At 37.1% G+C, this 13,219-nt stretch overlaps 1 pseudogene; it reads right to left on the reverse strand.

Annotated features, from left to right (window-relative positions):
- Nucleotides 1-10,720: 10,720 nt before the first annotated feature.
- Nucleotides 10,721-11,707, reverse strand: LOC100672574 (olfactory receptor 8G1-like; annotated as a pseudogene).
- Nucleotides 11,708-13,219: the final 1,512 nt, after the last annotated feature.

The raw sequence follows: 13,219 nt of genomic DNA on the forward strand, positions 1-13,219 counted from the left end.
ATTTATACTCTGAGTATAGATGCTAAGGATCTGATTATTAACAAACAATTATGGTGACCTCCCACTAGATTTGTGTCTCTCAGGTATCAACTCTTGGGAAAAGAAATAGAGTTTCCCCTTTTCCCCTTTGGCTCTCAAATATTTAGTATTCTCACATAAGTGTAATTTATTGCTCTTGTCTCATTACAGGTTTCAAACAAAGATGTGACAGATGTTAGAGTTCTAATGTGCTTCATGCTAAGCTATTTAAGCTTTTTTAAAATTTTGAAACTTCAGAAAATATTGAAAACATAGAAAAAATATATTTTGTAAGTGATCTCCCACAGGAAAATATAGAAGATCATGAAAAACACCCTAACATTTAAGATTAAAAGCTTTTTTTCCATCAATGATCTCTACTAACAGCTTTTGGATATCATGATGTACTCATAAAACAGTGATACTTGGATTTTTTAATTTGGAGGCTGAATGAAAGCATCTTGCAGATATTACAATGATTTACTAACAAACCTAAATGGAGAGACAATGCCTTTTTTCTTCTAAAAGAAAAAGAGTATTGTTTAAAGAAACTGGAAATGTATGCTTTATAGGGCTTATTTTAATTTCCTGTAAAGGCTGTATTAAGTTCTTAGGTATAAATCTTGTATTTTAAAATTTTGATTTGAAATATTTATTAACTGTTATATCGTTTTCATATAATAATTACAATTAATAAATGCAATAATTTACTTTGTTGAATTCACATTATATGTTTTCATTACTGATAGATGTATGGCTTTAATCTGTTTAAAGTCATTTTTACAAATTGGAGTGAGAAGAGCAAAAATTTAGTAACAGAATAATCCATAAACCCTGTGGAAAATTTTGCTTATCAATAATTATATAAGGAGACTTGGTGGCACAATGGGTAAAGCACTAGGCTGCTAAGAAAAGGTCAACGGTTTGAACCCACCAACCACTCCACAGAAGAAAAGATCTGGCGATCCTCTTCTGTAAAGATTACAGCCTAGGAAACCCTAGAAGGCAGTTCTATTCTCTCCTATAGGGTCACCATGAGTCAGAATAGACTACGGCCAACAACAATTATATAACTATAGACCAAGAAATATGATACAATGCAAAACACAATTTTCTGTTCCTAGGAATTTGACAATCTTGGAGGCAGGGCCAAGATGGAGGAATAGTCAGATGCTTCATGTCATCTCTCTTAAACGAAGAGCTGAGAAAACAAGTGAATAGAATATATATGACAGTCTAGGAACCCTAATCATCAAAGGCAAAGCTGAAGAATCAGACTGAGCAACAAATGGAAGGAGAGGCAATCTAAAAACAGTAAAAAAAAAAAAAAAAAAAAAAAAACAGTAGAAATATGGAATTACAGATTTTGAGATCATCAAAGTTCTGCTAGCACAAAGACTGAGGCAAGCAACAGCATCCCAAGCTGAAACCCACCCCTTCTGGTGAAGCCAAGCAACAGTGAATCTGCATGCACCTCCAGAATGAAACAGGAGTGATGATAGACCTGTGAAAGTTAAGTGCAAGCTCCCAAACCACTGTGTACCCTAACCACTCCCCCCACTAGAGCTCCATGTTCCAGAAGCACTCCCTTCTCCTCATCCATCCTCCTCCCTGCTTTGACACCAGTCGTGTGACATTGACATTCAACACTGTCATGCCCCCTATACGAGGAACTCACATCTGGGTCTGGAGGCACCCCGTTCTTCACCCAGTCACTGGCATACAGAGTCCACAAGCTTGCTGAACCCTTCACCACCATCTAGTACCCACCCCAGTGCCTCGCAGGGTAATCTGACATTGCATACCTTCATTAGGACAAAGAAGACATCCACTTGAACCCCTTTTTCACCTGCAGCAGTCAAAGAGGTACTGCAAATTTGTGACATTTGACACTCTCCAGCCTCCTAAGAAGGGGCTTTACCTGCCTGCACCAGGGTCCTGAGGACTGGTGGTACCACCCACTCCATCTAGCTGTCCACAATAGGGGCCTGAGAAATAGCAGTGCCTCCCAATCCCTTCAGTGGCACCAGGTACCCAAGGACTGAACACACGAAGCAAACAGGGGCACACCCTCCATCATGGCAACTAGGGGCAGCCAACACCCCTTGCCAATTCCCTCACATCATCCCTACTGCAACCAGAGACCTGTGCATGCTCTGAACATGCCCATGCAGCCCTGCCAGCTCAGGATTGTGGGTGACAGTCTCCACATCACACACTTGGTGGCCAATGAACCAGGCACCTACCTGTGCCTCAAACAACCAGTAAGTGGCAGGGCAAACACACAACACACAACTCAACTACCAAGGAGAACACCCTGGCATTCTAGGCAAGGTGACCAGCATGACAGATTCATTAACTCACCAAAAATCTTTGCCTGCATCTTCAGCACCCACTCAGAAGAGTAAACAGCCTCCCGGGCTCACGCACCTAGTAGCTGCTCTTACCACATGAGGACAGAAAGTGAGAATTTCAATCATGCCAAGGACCAGAGTAGTACACATGCCAAGCCAATTTGGACATCTTAAAATTATATATATATACAGGCTGGAGTAAACAAAAATAAATGAATAAATATAATAACTTATTAATGCCTCAGAGACAACAATCAATATCAGATCACAGAAAGAAACAGGACAAGATGATCCAGCAAGCAACCAAAATAAGGAACCAGAAAATCTCCCGGGGGAACATAAGGCAATGAAACTACCTGATAAAGAATTCAAAAGACAGAACTCTCCAACAGATCAAGAAGAAACACACAGACAGCAATAGAAAAATTCAGGAAAACAATACAAGAACAAAATGACAGAATAAACAGGCTGCTAGAAACCATAGAAAAACAGCAAATAGGAGTTCAGAAGCCTAACAATAAAATTTCAGAATTAGACAACTCAGTAGAAGGTAATAGGAGCAGAACTGAGACAATGGAAATTAGAATTAGTGACGTTGAAGATATATCCCTTGACATTAATTTGTTTGAAGAAAAGTCAGACAAAAAGAATTAAAAAAATGAAGAAAACGTATGAATTGTATTAAATACTACTTAGCAGAAAAACTTATGAGTGATCAGAGTACGAGAACAGGGGAGATAACGGAAAACTCAGAGAAAATTGTTGAAGATTTGCTGACAGAAAAAAATCCCTAATATAAAAGACAAGAAGATAGCTATCCGAGAAGCTCAAAGAACCCTATACAGAATAGACTCCAAAAGAAAGTCACCAAGACATGTCATAATCAAACTTGATAAAACAAAAGAAAGACAAAGAAATAATCCTAAAAGCAGCAAAGGATAAATGAAAAGTCACCTACAAAGAGGACCAATAAGACTAAACTGATTTCTCAGCAGAAATCATGCAAGCAAGAAGATAATGGGATGACATATATAACCAAAACCAAACCCATTGCCGTTGAGTCAATTCTGACTCATAGTGACCCTATATGTAAAGCCTTGAAGAAAAACATATATATATATATCAAATAAGAACTACATAGCCAGCAAAATTTTCTCTCAAATATGATGGCAAAATTAGATCATTTCCAAATAAACATAAATTAAGAGAATTTGTATATATATATAAAAAAAAGGCTTAAATTACAAATACTAATAATAGTCCTCCAATTAGCAACTGAACAACATCAGACATTTCAAACTAAGACACAGGGCAGATCGACCAGACACCAACCCAGATATGGAATTCAAAAAACAAAGCAAAACTAAAAGGTTGAAAATAGGGAACCAGACACGTCAATATGTAAATGCAACAATGTCAAAAAAAAAAAAAGGAGAAGGAATAAATGGTATAGCCATAGAACTTCCTTACACAGAAGAAGTGAAGACTGGTTTCAGCGTAGAAAACTAAAGATAAATGTCAAGGTAAGCAAAAAGGAAGCTAAGAAACCTACCCATCAAAATAAAAAAGAAGAAATTAAAGTCTCAGCAAACACAAAATCAAAAATAACAAAAGAGATGAAAAGAATATACATAAACAAAAATAACTTAGCACAGAAAATTAACAGGAACAAAGAAATCATCAACACCACACACACACACACACACACACAAATACATCAAAATGACAGCAGTAAACTCATACTTAACAGTAATTAAGCTGAATGTAAATTGCCTAAATGCACCAGCAGAGAGACAGAGAGTGGCAACATGGATGAGAAAACACAATCCATCTATATGCTGTCTACAAGAGGCACAGTTTAGACACAAAGACATAAACTAAAACTCAAAGGATGGAAAAAAAAAGTATCAAATAAACAACCAAAAAGAGCAGGAGTGGCAATATTAATCTCTGATAAAATAGTCTTTAAAGCAAAATTCACCATAAAGGATAAGGAAGAACAATATATAATGACTGAATGAATGGTCAATACACCAGGAGGACAAAACCATAATAAATATCTACACACCCAAAGACAGGGCTCCAAAATACATTAAAAAAAAAAAAAAAAAAATTCCAGCACTAAAAAGAGAAATAGAAACTTCCTTTATAATCGTAGACTTTAACACACCACTTTTGGTGAAAGACAGAACATCTAGAAAAAAAATAAAGATACAGAGGAACTAAATGCCACAATCAATCAACTCGACCTAATAGACATACACAGAACACTCTCCCCAATTGCAGCAAGGTATACATTCTTTTCCAATGCACATGGAACATTCTTCTGAATAGACCACATTTTAGGCCACAAAGCAAGCCTTAACAAAATCTAAAACATCAAAATAATACAAACCATCTGCCCTGATCATAATAGCAGAATAGTCATAAAAGCAGAAATCAATAACACAAACAGCAAGGAAAAACAAAAAATCAAATACATGGAAACTAAACAAGACCTTGCTTAAAACCTACTGGGTAATAGAAGAAATCAAGGATGGAATAAAAAGATTCACAGAATCAAATAAGAATGAAAACACATCTTATCAAAACCTTTGGGACACAGCAAAAGGCAGCGCTCAGAGGTAAATATATAGCAATAAATTCACACATCCAAAAAGAAGAAAGGCCCAAAATCAAAACATTAACCCTACAACTTGAACACAGAAAGAGAGCAACAAAAGGAACCCTCAGGAAACAGAAGAAAGGAAATAATAAAGATTAAAGCAGGAATAAATGCAATAGAGAATAGAAAAACAGTTTAAAGAATCAACAGAACCAAAAGTTGGCTCTCCGAAAAGATCAACAAAATTGAAAAGCGATTGGCCAAACTTACAATGAAAAAAAGGAGAGGAGGCAAATAACCTGAATGAGAAATAAGCCCAGTATTATCACAGCAGGCCCAACTGAAGTAAGAAGGATCAAAATACTATGAAAAATTGTTTTGCAACAAATTTGAAAACCTGTAGGAAATGGACAAATTTCTAGAAACACACTACTTACCTAAACTAACACGAACTCACATAGAAAAACTAAACAGACCAATAACAAAAGAAGACATGGAAGAGGTAATAAAAAGAAAAACTCCCAATGAAAAAAAGCCCTGGCCTGGATGACTTCACTGGAGAATTCTACCAATCTTTCAGAGGAGAGCTAACACCAATATTACCCAAGCCATTTCAGAGCATAGAAAAGGAAGGGATACTTCCAAACACATTCTATAAAGTCAGTATAATCCTGACACCAAAGCCAGACAAAGAACAACAACAACAAAAAAGAAAACTACAGACCAATATCCCTTATGAACATAGCCTTGAAAATCTTCAATAAAATTCTAGCCGGTAGAATTGAACAGCATATCAAAAAAATAATACACCACGATCAATTGGGATTTATCCACCACATGCAGGAATGCTTCAAAACTAGAAAATCAATTGATGTAATCCATCACATAAATAAAACTAAAAAATCACATGATCTTATCAGTCAACACAGAAAAGGCATTTGGCAAAGTCCAACACCCATTCCTGATGAAAACTCTCAGGTAAATAAGAATTGAAGAGAAACTCCTCAACATAAAAAGGGTGTTTATACAAAGGTAACAGCCAACAACATTCTAAATGAGACTGAAAGCATTCCCCTTGAGAATGGAAACCAGACAATTCTGCCCACTATCACCACTCTTATTTAAGATTGTTCTGGAAGACCTAGCTAGAGCCATAAGGCAACCAAAAGAGATAAAGAACTTCCAAATTGGTAAGAAAGCGATAAAACTACCCCTATTCTTTTATTCTTAGATGATATGATCAGAAAACCCCAAAGAATTCGCAAGTTACTGCAACTAATAGCAGATTTCTGCAAAGTAGCAAAACACAAGATTAACATAAAAAAATCAGTTGGATTCCTCTACGTCAAAAAAGAGAACTTCAAAAAGGAAATCAATGAATGAATACAATTTACAATAGCCTCCAAGAAGATAATGCGCTTAGGAATAAATATACCAGGAATATAGAAGACCTATATAATGAAAACTGCAAAGCACTATTGCAAGAAACCAAAAGAGACCTATCAAAATGGAAAAACATGCCATACTCTTGGATAGGAAAACTCAACATCGTGACAATGTCAAATCTACCCAAAGCTATCTACAGATACAATGCAATCCCAATTCAAATTCCAACAGCATTCTTTAGTGAGATGGAGAAATAAATCACCAACTTCATATGGAAAGGGAAGAGGCTCTGGACAAGTAAAGCATTACTGAAGAAGGACAAATTACGAAGCCTCACACTGCCTGGTTTTCGAACCCATTACACAGCCATGGTAGTCAAAAGAGCCTGGTAGTGAGTACAACAGACACATACACAAATAAAACAGAATTGAGAACCCAGACTAAATTCATCCATCTATGATCCATTTATATTTAACAAAGGTACAAAATATGTTAAATGGGGAAAGGACAGTCTCTTTAAAAAAGGGCGACAGCATAACTGAATGTGCTTTTCAAAGAATGAAACAAGATCATATCTCACACCAGACACAAAAAGTGACTCAAAATGAATCCAAGACTTAAATACAAAATCTAAAATGGTAAAGGTCATGGAAGAAAAAATAGGGACAACTCTAGGGGCCCTAGCACATGACATAAATATTGTTGTATACAAAACATAACTAATAATGTACAAATACCAGAAGAAAAACCAGATAACTGGTAGCATCTAAAAATTAAACACTTATCAAAAGACTTCATCAAAAGAATTACATAAGAACCTAGAGACTGGGAAAAAAAGTCTTGGCTACCACATATACCACAAGCGTTTAATCTCTAAAATCTACAAAATACTTCAGCATCTCAATAACATAAAGACAAATAATCCAATTAAAAAATGGGCAAAGGATATGAACAGACTCTTTACCAAGGAAGGCGTTCCGCTGGCCAGCAGATACATGGAGAAATGCTTGAGATCATTTGCCATTAGAGAAATGCAAATCAAAACTACAATGAGATACCATCTCATCCCGACAATACTGGCACTAATCCCGAAAACACAAAATAATAAATGTTGGAGACGTTGCAGGAAGATTGGAACTCTTATACACTATTGGTAGGAATGCAAAATGTTGCAACCACTTTGAGAAACAATAATGAATCTGTGAAACATCTCACAACATGGATGAATCTGGAAGGTATTATGCTTAGTGAAATAAGTCAATCACAAAAGGACAAATACTGTATGAGGCCAATATTATAGAAACTCATGAAAAGGTTTACATGCAGAAAGAAACAATCTTTGATGGTTACGAGGCAGGGGTGGGGTGGGAAGGGAAAAACACAAAATAGACAATAGGTAAGTGGTAACTTTGGTGAAGGGTAAAACTTTATACAATACTGGGAAAGTCAGTACAACTGGACCAAGGAAAAGTCATGGAAGCTTCATAAACTGAATTACTGGTTTTAGGGCTGGGCACCATGGTCTGGGGGAAATCTAGTTCAATTGGCATAGTATAGGTTCTACATCCTACTTTGGTGAGTAGTGCCTGGGTCTTAAAAGCTTGTGAGCCACCATCTGAGATACCCAACTGGTCTCACTCCAACTGGAACAAGAGAGAATGAAGAAAACAAAAGACACAAGGGAAGATTAGTCCAAGGAACTAATAGGCCACAACTACCACAGCCTCCACCAGACTGAATCCAGCACAACTAAATGATGCCTGGCTATCACCACTGACTGCACTGACAGGGATCACAATAGAGGGTCCCATACAGAGCTGGAGAAAAACGTAGAACAAAATTCTGACCAAAAAAAAAAAAGACCAAACTTAGTGGTTTGACAGAGACTGTTGAAATCCTGAGAGAGTGACCCCTGACATCCTTTTAACTCAGCACTGAGGTTTGCCCTTCAGCCAAAGATTAGACAGGCCCATAAAACAAAATGAGACTTACTGGGTACACCAGCCCAGGGGCAAGGACCAGAAGGCATGAAGGAACAGGAAAGGTGGTAATGGGGAGCACAAAGATCAAGAAGGGGAGAGTGTTGACACATCGTGGGGTTGGTAAAAATGTCACAAAACAATGTGTATTAATTGTTTAATGAGAAACTATTATGCTCTTTAAACCTTCATCTAAAGCACAATAAAATAACCAGAAGAAATAGATCAAAAAAAGAAAAAGAATACTTACAGCCTTGGAAACCCTATGAGGCAGTTCTACTCTCACCTAAAGGGTCGGTGTGTGTCAGATCGACTTGAAGGCAGGGAGTTTGGTTTGTGGTTTAATAAATTTTAAAATAAAAATAAAAAATAAATTTGCAGCAAACATAAAGTAGGCTGGAAGTCAATTAGAATTACTTAACTAAAAAAGAAAGAAAAAGAAGGATGAATAAAATCTCCTCAGGCAGCAGTAAACAAGGTTTTTAATTTAAATGTTCTCTCTTCCTAAGCCTGAACAGCAAAGAATTTCCTCTATGCCAGTATGTTCTTGCTGTCAGTTTTTGTCAAATCCATTCCAATGCCTGCTGACCACGTGTGTGCAGAGTAGAACTGTTCCATAGGGCTTTCAAGACCATGACCTTTTAGAAGCAGATCGCCAGGCCTGCCTTCCGAGGCACCTAGGAGTGTGTTCAAACCACCAACTTTTCAACTGGTAGTGGAGTGGTTAACAGTTTGCACCATCCAGGAACTGTGAAGTTATTTTCAAATGTAGTTTACATTGTTTGAGTCTCTTATGTGGCATATTTGAAATCAAGAACAAATACTTGCTTAGGACTCTCCTTGGGTGTTGACAGGACTTAATAACAAAGAGAGCAAGTATTAACAAATTATCACACCTGTTGTGGAGAAAGAACTTTCGCCAAAGTCTTCTGCAACAAAACAAAATGGGAAATTGACTGCAAACACTCCAGCTATTAATGGACCAAAATCCAAGAAAGTATAATCTCTGAGTGCTTTTTATACAGTTTTGACAGGCGCTAATTCATTATGAGTAAATTACTTACAGAATATGACTGATTAAAGTAAGACAAAGAACTAAGATCGTGACTGGGTGGCATTTTCATGTTTTTCTTTTCTAACAATGTGGTCTATTGGCTCAGGAGTCCTGGGTCTGCCATATGATGGTTGTTTTTTGTTATGTGTGCTAAATATGATATTGGATAGATCTTTTACTTGATCCCTAGGATAAACTGCTATTTAGTTTTTGATACGCAGGACCATTGTCCATTGAATGGGTTAGAGCACACTGTTCCACTTCTTTGATGTGGTTTTCTACTCTTTCAGGCTTTTCAGATTCTGACAAACAGGTTGGCCTTTTGTGGCTATTACTTGCTGTGCCTAGGTTAACCTTTTATCACACCTATACTGGGATTTGCCACAGAAGAAACTCAAAGCTAATATTTCTAAACTCTTGTATAGAAACATCTCAGGTTGTCTCCAGTTACAGATTCTTGTAGAACTCTCCAAGTTTATACTTAAATCATCTGAATTAAAATAAAAGACATAGGTAGCACTTTGGAAGAGTAAATGGGTGAAAACGGTGGGTACTTACTTGTTTTCCTATACATATTTTGTAGGGGAAATACTTATCAAAGCAATTATTAAGAGCTTCCTGGGTGGTACCAGGGTTGTGGCAGTGAACCATATGTAGAGGTGGGTATGGCTACTTTCATGGTGATTACAGCCCAGTGCATTTTTGGACAATAAACAGGAGATTACAAACTAGAATGATTAATGACAAAACAGAGGATATATTGGATTGAGAACTATCACAACACATGGATGGGTCTCTAACTCAGATTTTAAAATTCTACTTACTCCTTTTGAATTAAGAGTTAGAGCAAATAAGCCAGACAATGCAGGCACATGGAGGCATAGGGCAGGAAATTGTTTCGTGCTAGAAATGTGTGACAAACTAGAGATTACAGCAAACATGTTGCTATGATTTATGTTGTTTATTAACTAAACAGAAGAAAGGAGGCAGATAATCAGTGGTGGTAGATGGTATTTTCAATGCAGTTGAGGACTGAGTTTTAATCAATTGTGTGGAAGAAGAGAGGAGGCAATGGCAGTAGTGGGTCCCTGTATCCTTGTCATTCTTAGTATTTCTTCTAACGAGTGTCTCAATAATTCATATGGGAGAAAACCCCAGCTGCAAAAATGGAATCAAAAAGGCCATGAAAATAAGGAAAGTTGTCAGTAAATTCCAATGAACGAGGAAAAACGTTGACACATGAACTGATACAAAACACATCAGTTTGTGCAAGGTAATAGGTAAAGACTTAGATCTAATAAAACCATCCTCACCCTATTTCTTGTCACAACAATGTCCTCTTCTCTAGAATCTTCTTCAGGGCAGCACTGACATCCTTATTCCTCAGACTATAGATCGGGGATTCAGCATAGGCACAACAATAGTATAAAACACAGAAGACACTTTCTCTTCGTCCATGGAGATGACTGATGATGGCTGCAAATACGTGAATGCTACAGAAGCGTAGAAGATTGCAACAGCTGAGATGTGTGAGCTGCATGTGCTGAAGGCTTTGGACCTACCCTCAGTGGAGTGAATGCAGAGGATGCTGGCAACGATGAAGACATAAGACCCAAGGATGGTCAGACTAGGGGCAAGAATGTTAAATGTACTAAAGATTAGAATCAGTAATTCATTGACGTAGGTACTAGAGCATGAAAGGTTTAAGAGGGAAAGCAGATCACAAAAATAATGGTTGATAACATCAAATTTGCAGAAATGAACCCTAAATATGCAGCCCGTATGAGCTGATGCACAAACCAGTCCTATAATATACACTCCAAAAATCAGATAAATACAGATCTGGGGGGACGTAATGATATTATAAAGCAGGGGTCTACAGATGGCAACATAACGGTCATATGCCATTGCAGCCAGCATGTGACACTCTGCAATAGCAAAAATGAGGAAGAAGTAGAGCTGAGTAATGCATTTGAGGTAGGAGATGGTGTTCTCTGTCACAAAGCTCACCAGCATTTTGGGAGTAATGACAGTGGAAAGGCGGAGATCAATGAAGGACAAATTGCTGAGGAAATAGTACATGGGGGTGTGCAGGTGAGAAGTAAGCCCAATCAGTGTGATCTTGCCCATGTTGCACACCACTGTGATCACGTAGACTCCAAGAAGGAGGAACAAGAAGGGCAGCTGGAGTTCTGGCTTTTCTGTTAGCCCAGCTAAGATGAACTCAGTCACTGTAGAGTGATTTCCTGATGTCATTTTCCTCTTGGCAGCTTCTGGAAAGAAGAAAGAAAGGTGCAGCTGTTAGAAGAAGTTCATCGTTAGTTGCCATTTAAGGTGCTCCATGTAGATGATTCATGGTTTGGGTTCCCCTTTATGTCTATTGTTGTGGTTAGGTGCCTTGGAGACTATTTTCAACTCATAAAAACCCCATGCGATCCAGTAGAACTGCCCCATAAGATTATCGAGGTTGTGGGTTTTTTTTTAATTCTTATAGAAGCAGATCATCAGGCCTTTTGTCTTGCAAAACTCCAGGGTAGGTTCAAACTGCCAGCCTTTTGGTTAGCAGCCAAGCACTTAATCATAATGCCACCAGGGCTCCTTTGTCTCTATTGTTAGTGTTGTTGTTATTGTGTGCTGTTGGAGAAACACATTAATATTTTTGTAAATAAAGCTTAGTAACTATATGAAATTAAGGCAAATTTCACTTAAGTAAATGGACTAAGAATTGAAGAGTACTTGAAACACCAATTAAGATCAAAGACAACAGCCTTCAGTTTGGATTATGCCTCAAATAAAGAAAAAAAAATCCTCACAAATGAGCCAATAAGCAACATCATGATAAACAGATAAAAGACTGAAGTTGTCAAGGATTTCATTTTACTTGGATTCACTATCAACACCCATGGAAGCAGCAGTCAAGAAATCAAAAGATGCATTGCATTGGGCAAATCTGCAGCAAAAGACCTCTTTAAAGTGCTAAAAAGCAAAGAAGTCACCTTGAACACTGGGGTATACTGACCCAAGTCTTGATGCTTTCAATTACCTCATATGCATGCCAAAGCTGGACAATGAATTAGGAAGAATGAGGAAGAATTGATGCCTTCGAATTATGGTGTGGGTGAAAAATATTGAATATACCACAGACTGCTAAAAGAACGGACAAATCTGTCTTGTAAGAAGTACAACTAGAACGCTCCTTAGAAGCAAGGTTGGCAAGACTACATCTCACATAATTTTGGACATGTTATCAGAAGGGATCAGTCCCTGGAGAAGGATATCATGCTTGGTAAAGCAGAAGGTCAGTGAAAAAGATGAAGATGTTTAACAATAGGATCTTGTTAAAATGTAGACTCTGATTCAGTATATCTGGGTGGAAATCCAAATTCTCAGCAGGGGGTCAACTGGAATGAACCAGGTAGAAGCCCTAGTTGGGTGAGAGAAAAGCAAAGATATGAAATTAAGGGATATACAATTATAAATTTGGTCTACTCTTTAAAGAGTAAACAAATGATTTAGTATTATACACAACAATGTAAAATTCCAAATGGATTAGAATTAAATTATAAAAATAATAAAATGTAGAATATCTTTAAGTTAGTATCTCACTTCTACACCAAAATAAACTTGAAATGAATCATAGATCTAAGCGTAAAGGCTAAACTATAGAACTTTTAAAAGAATACAATAAAAATATTTTTAAGATCTCATAGTATTCTAGTATTTCTCTGAAAGAATACACATACATAAAAAAAAACAGCCTGAAAACAAAACAAAAAAACCTAACCATAAAAAGGGTTAAAACATACTTTATCAAAGTTAAAAA

This window comes from Loxodonta africana, chromosome 15 (assembly GCF_030014295.1).
Source record: "Loxodonta africana isolate mLoxAfr1 chromosome 15, mLoxAfr1.hap2, whole genome shotgun sequence".
Classification (NCBI taxonomy): domain Eukaryota; kingdom Metazoa; phylum Chordata; class Mammalia; order Proboscidea; family Elephantidae; genus Loxodonta; species Loxodonta africana.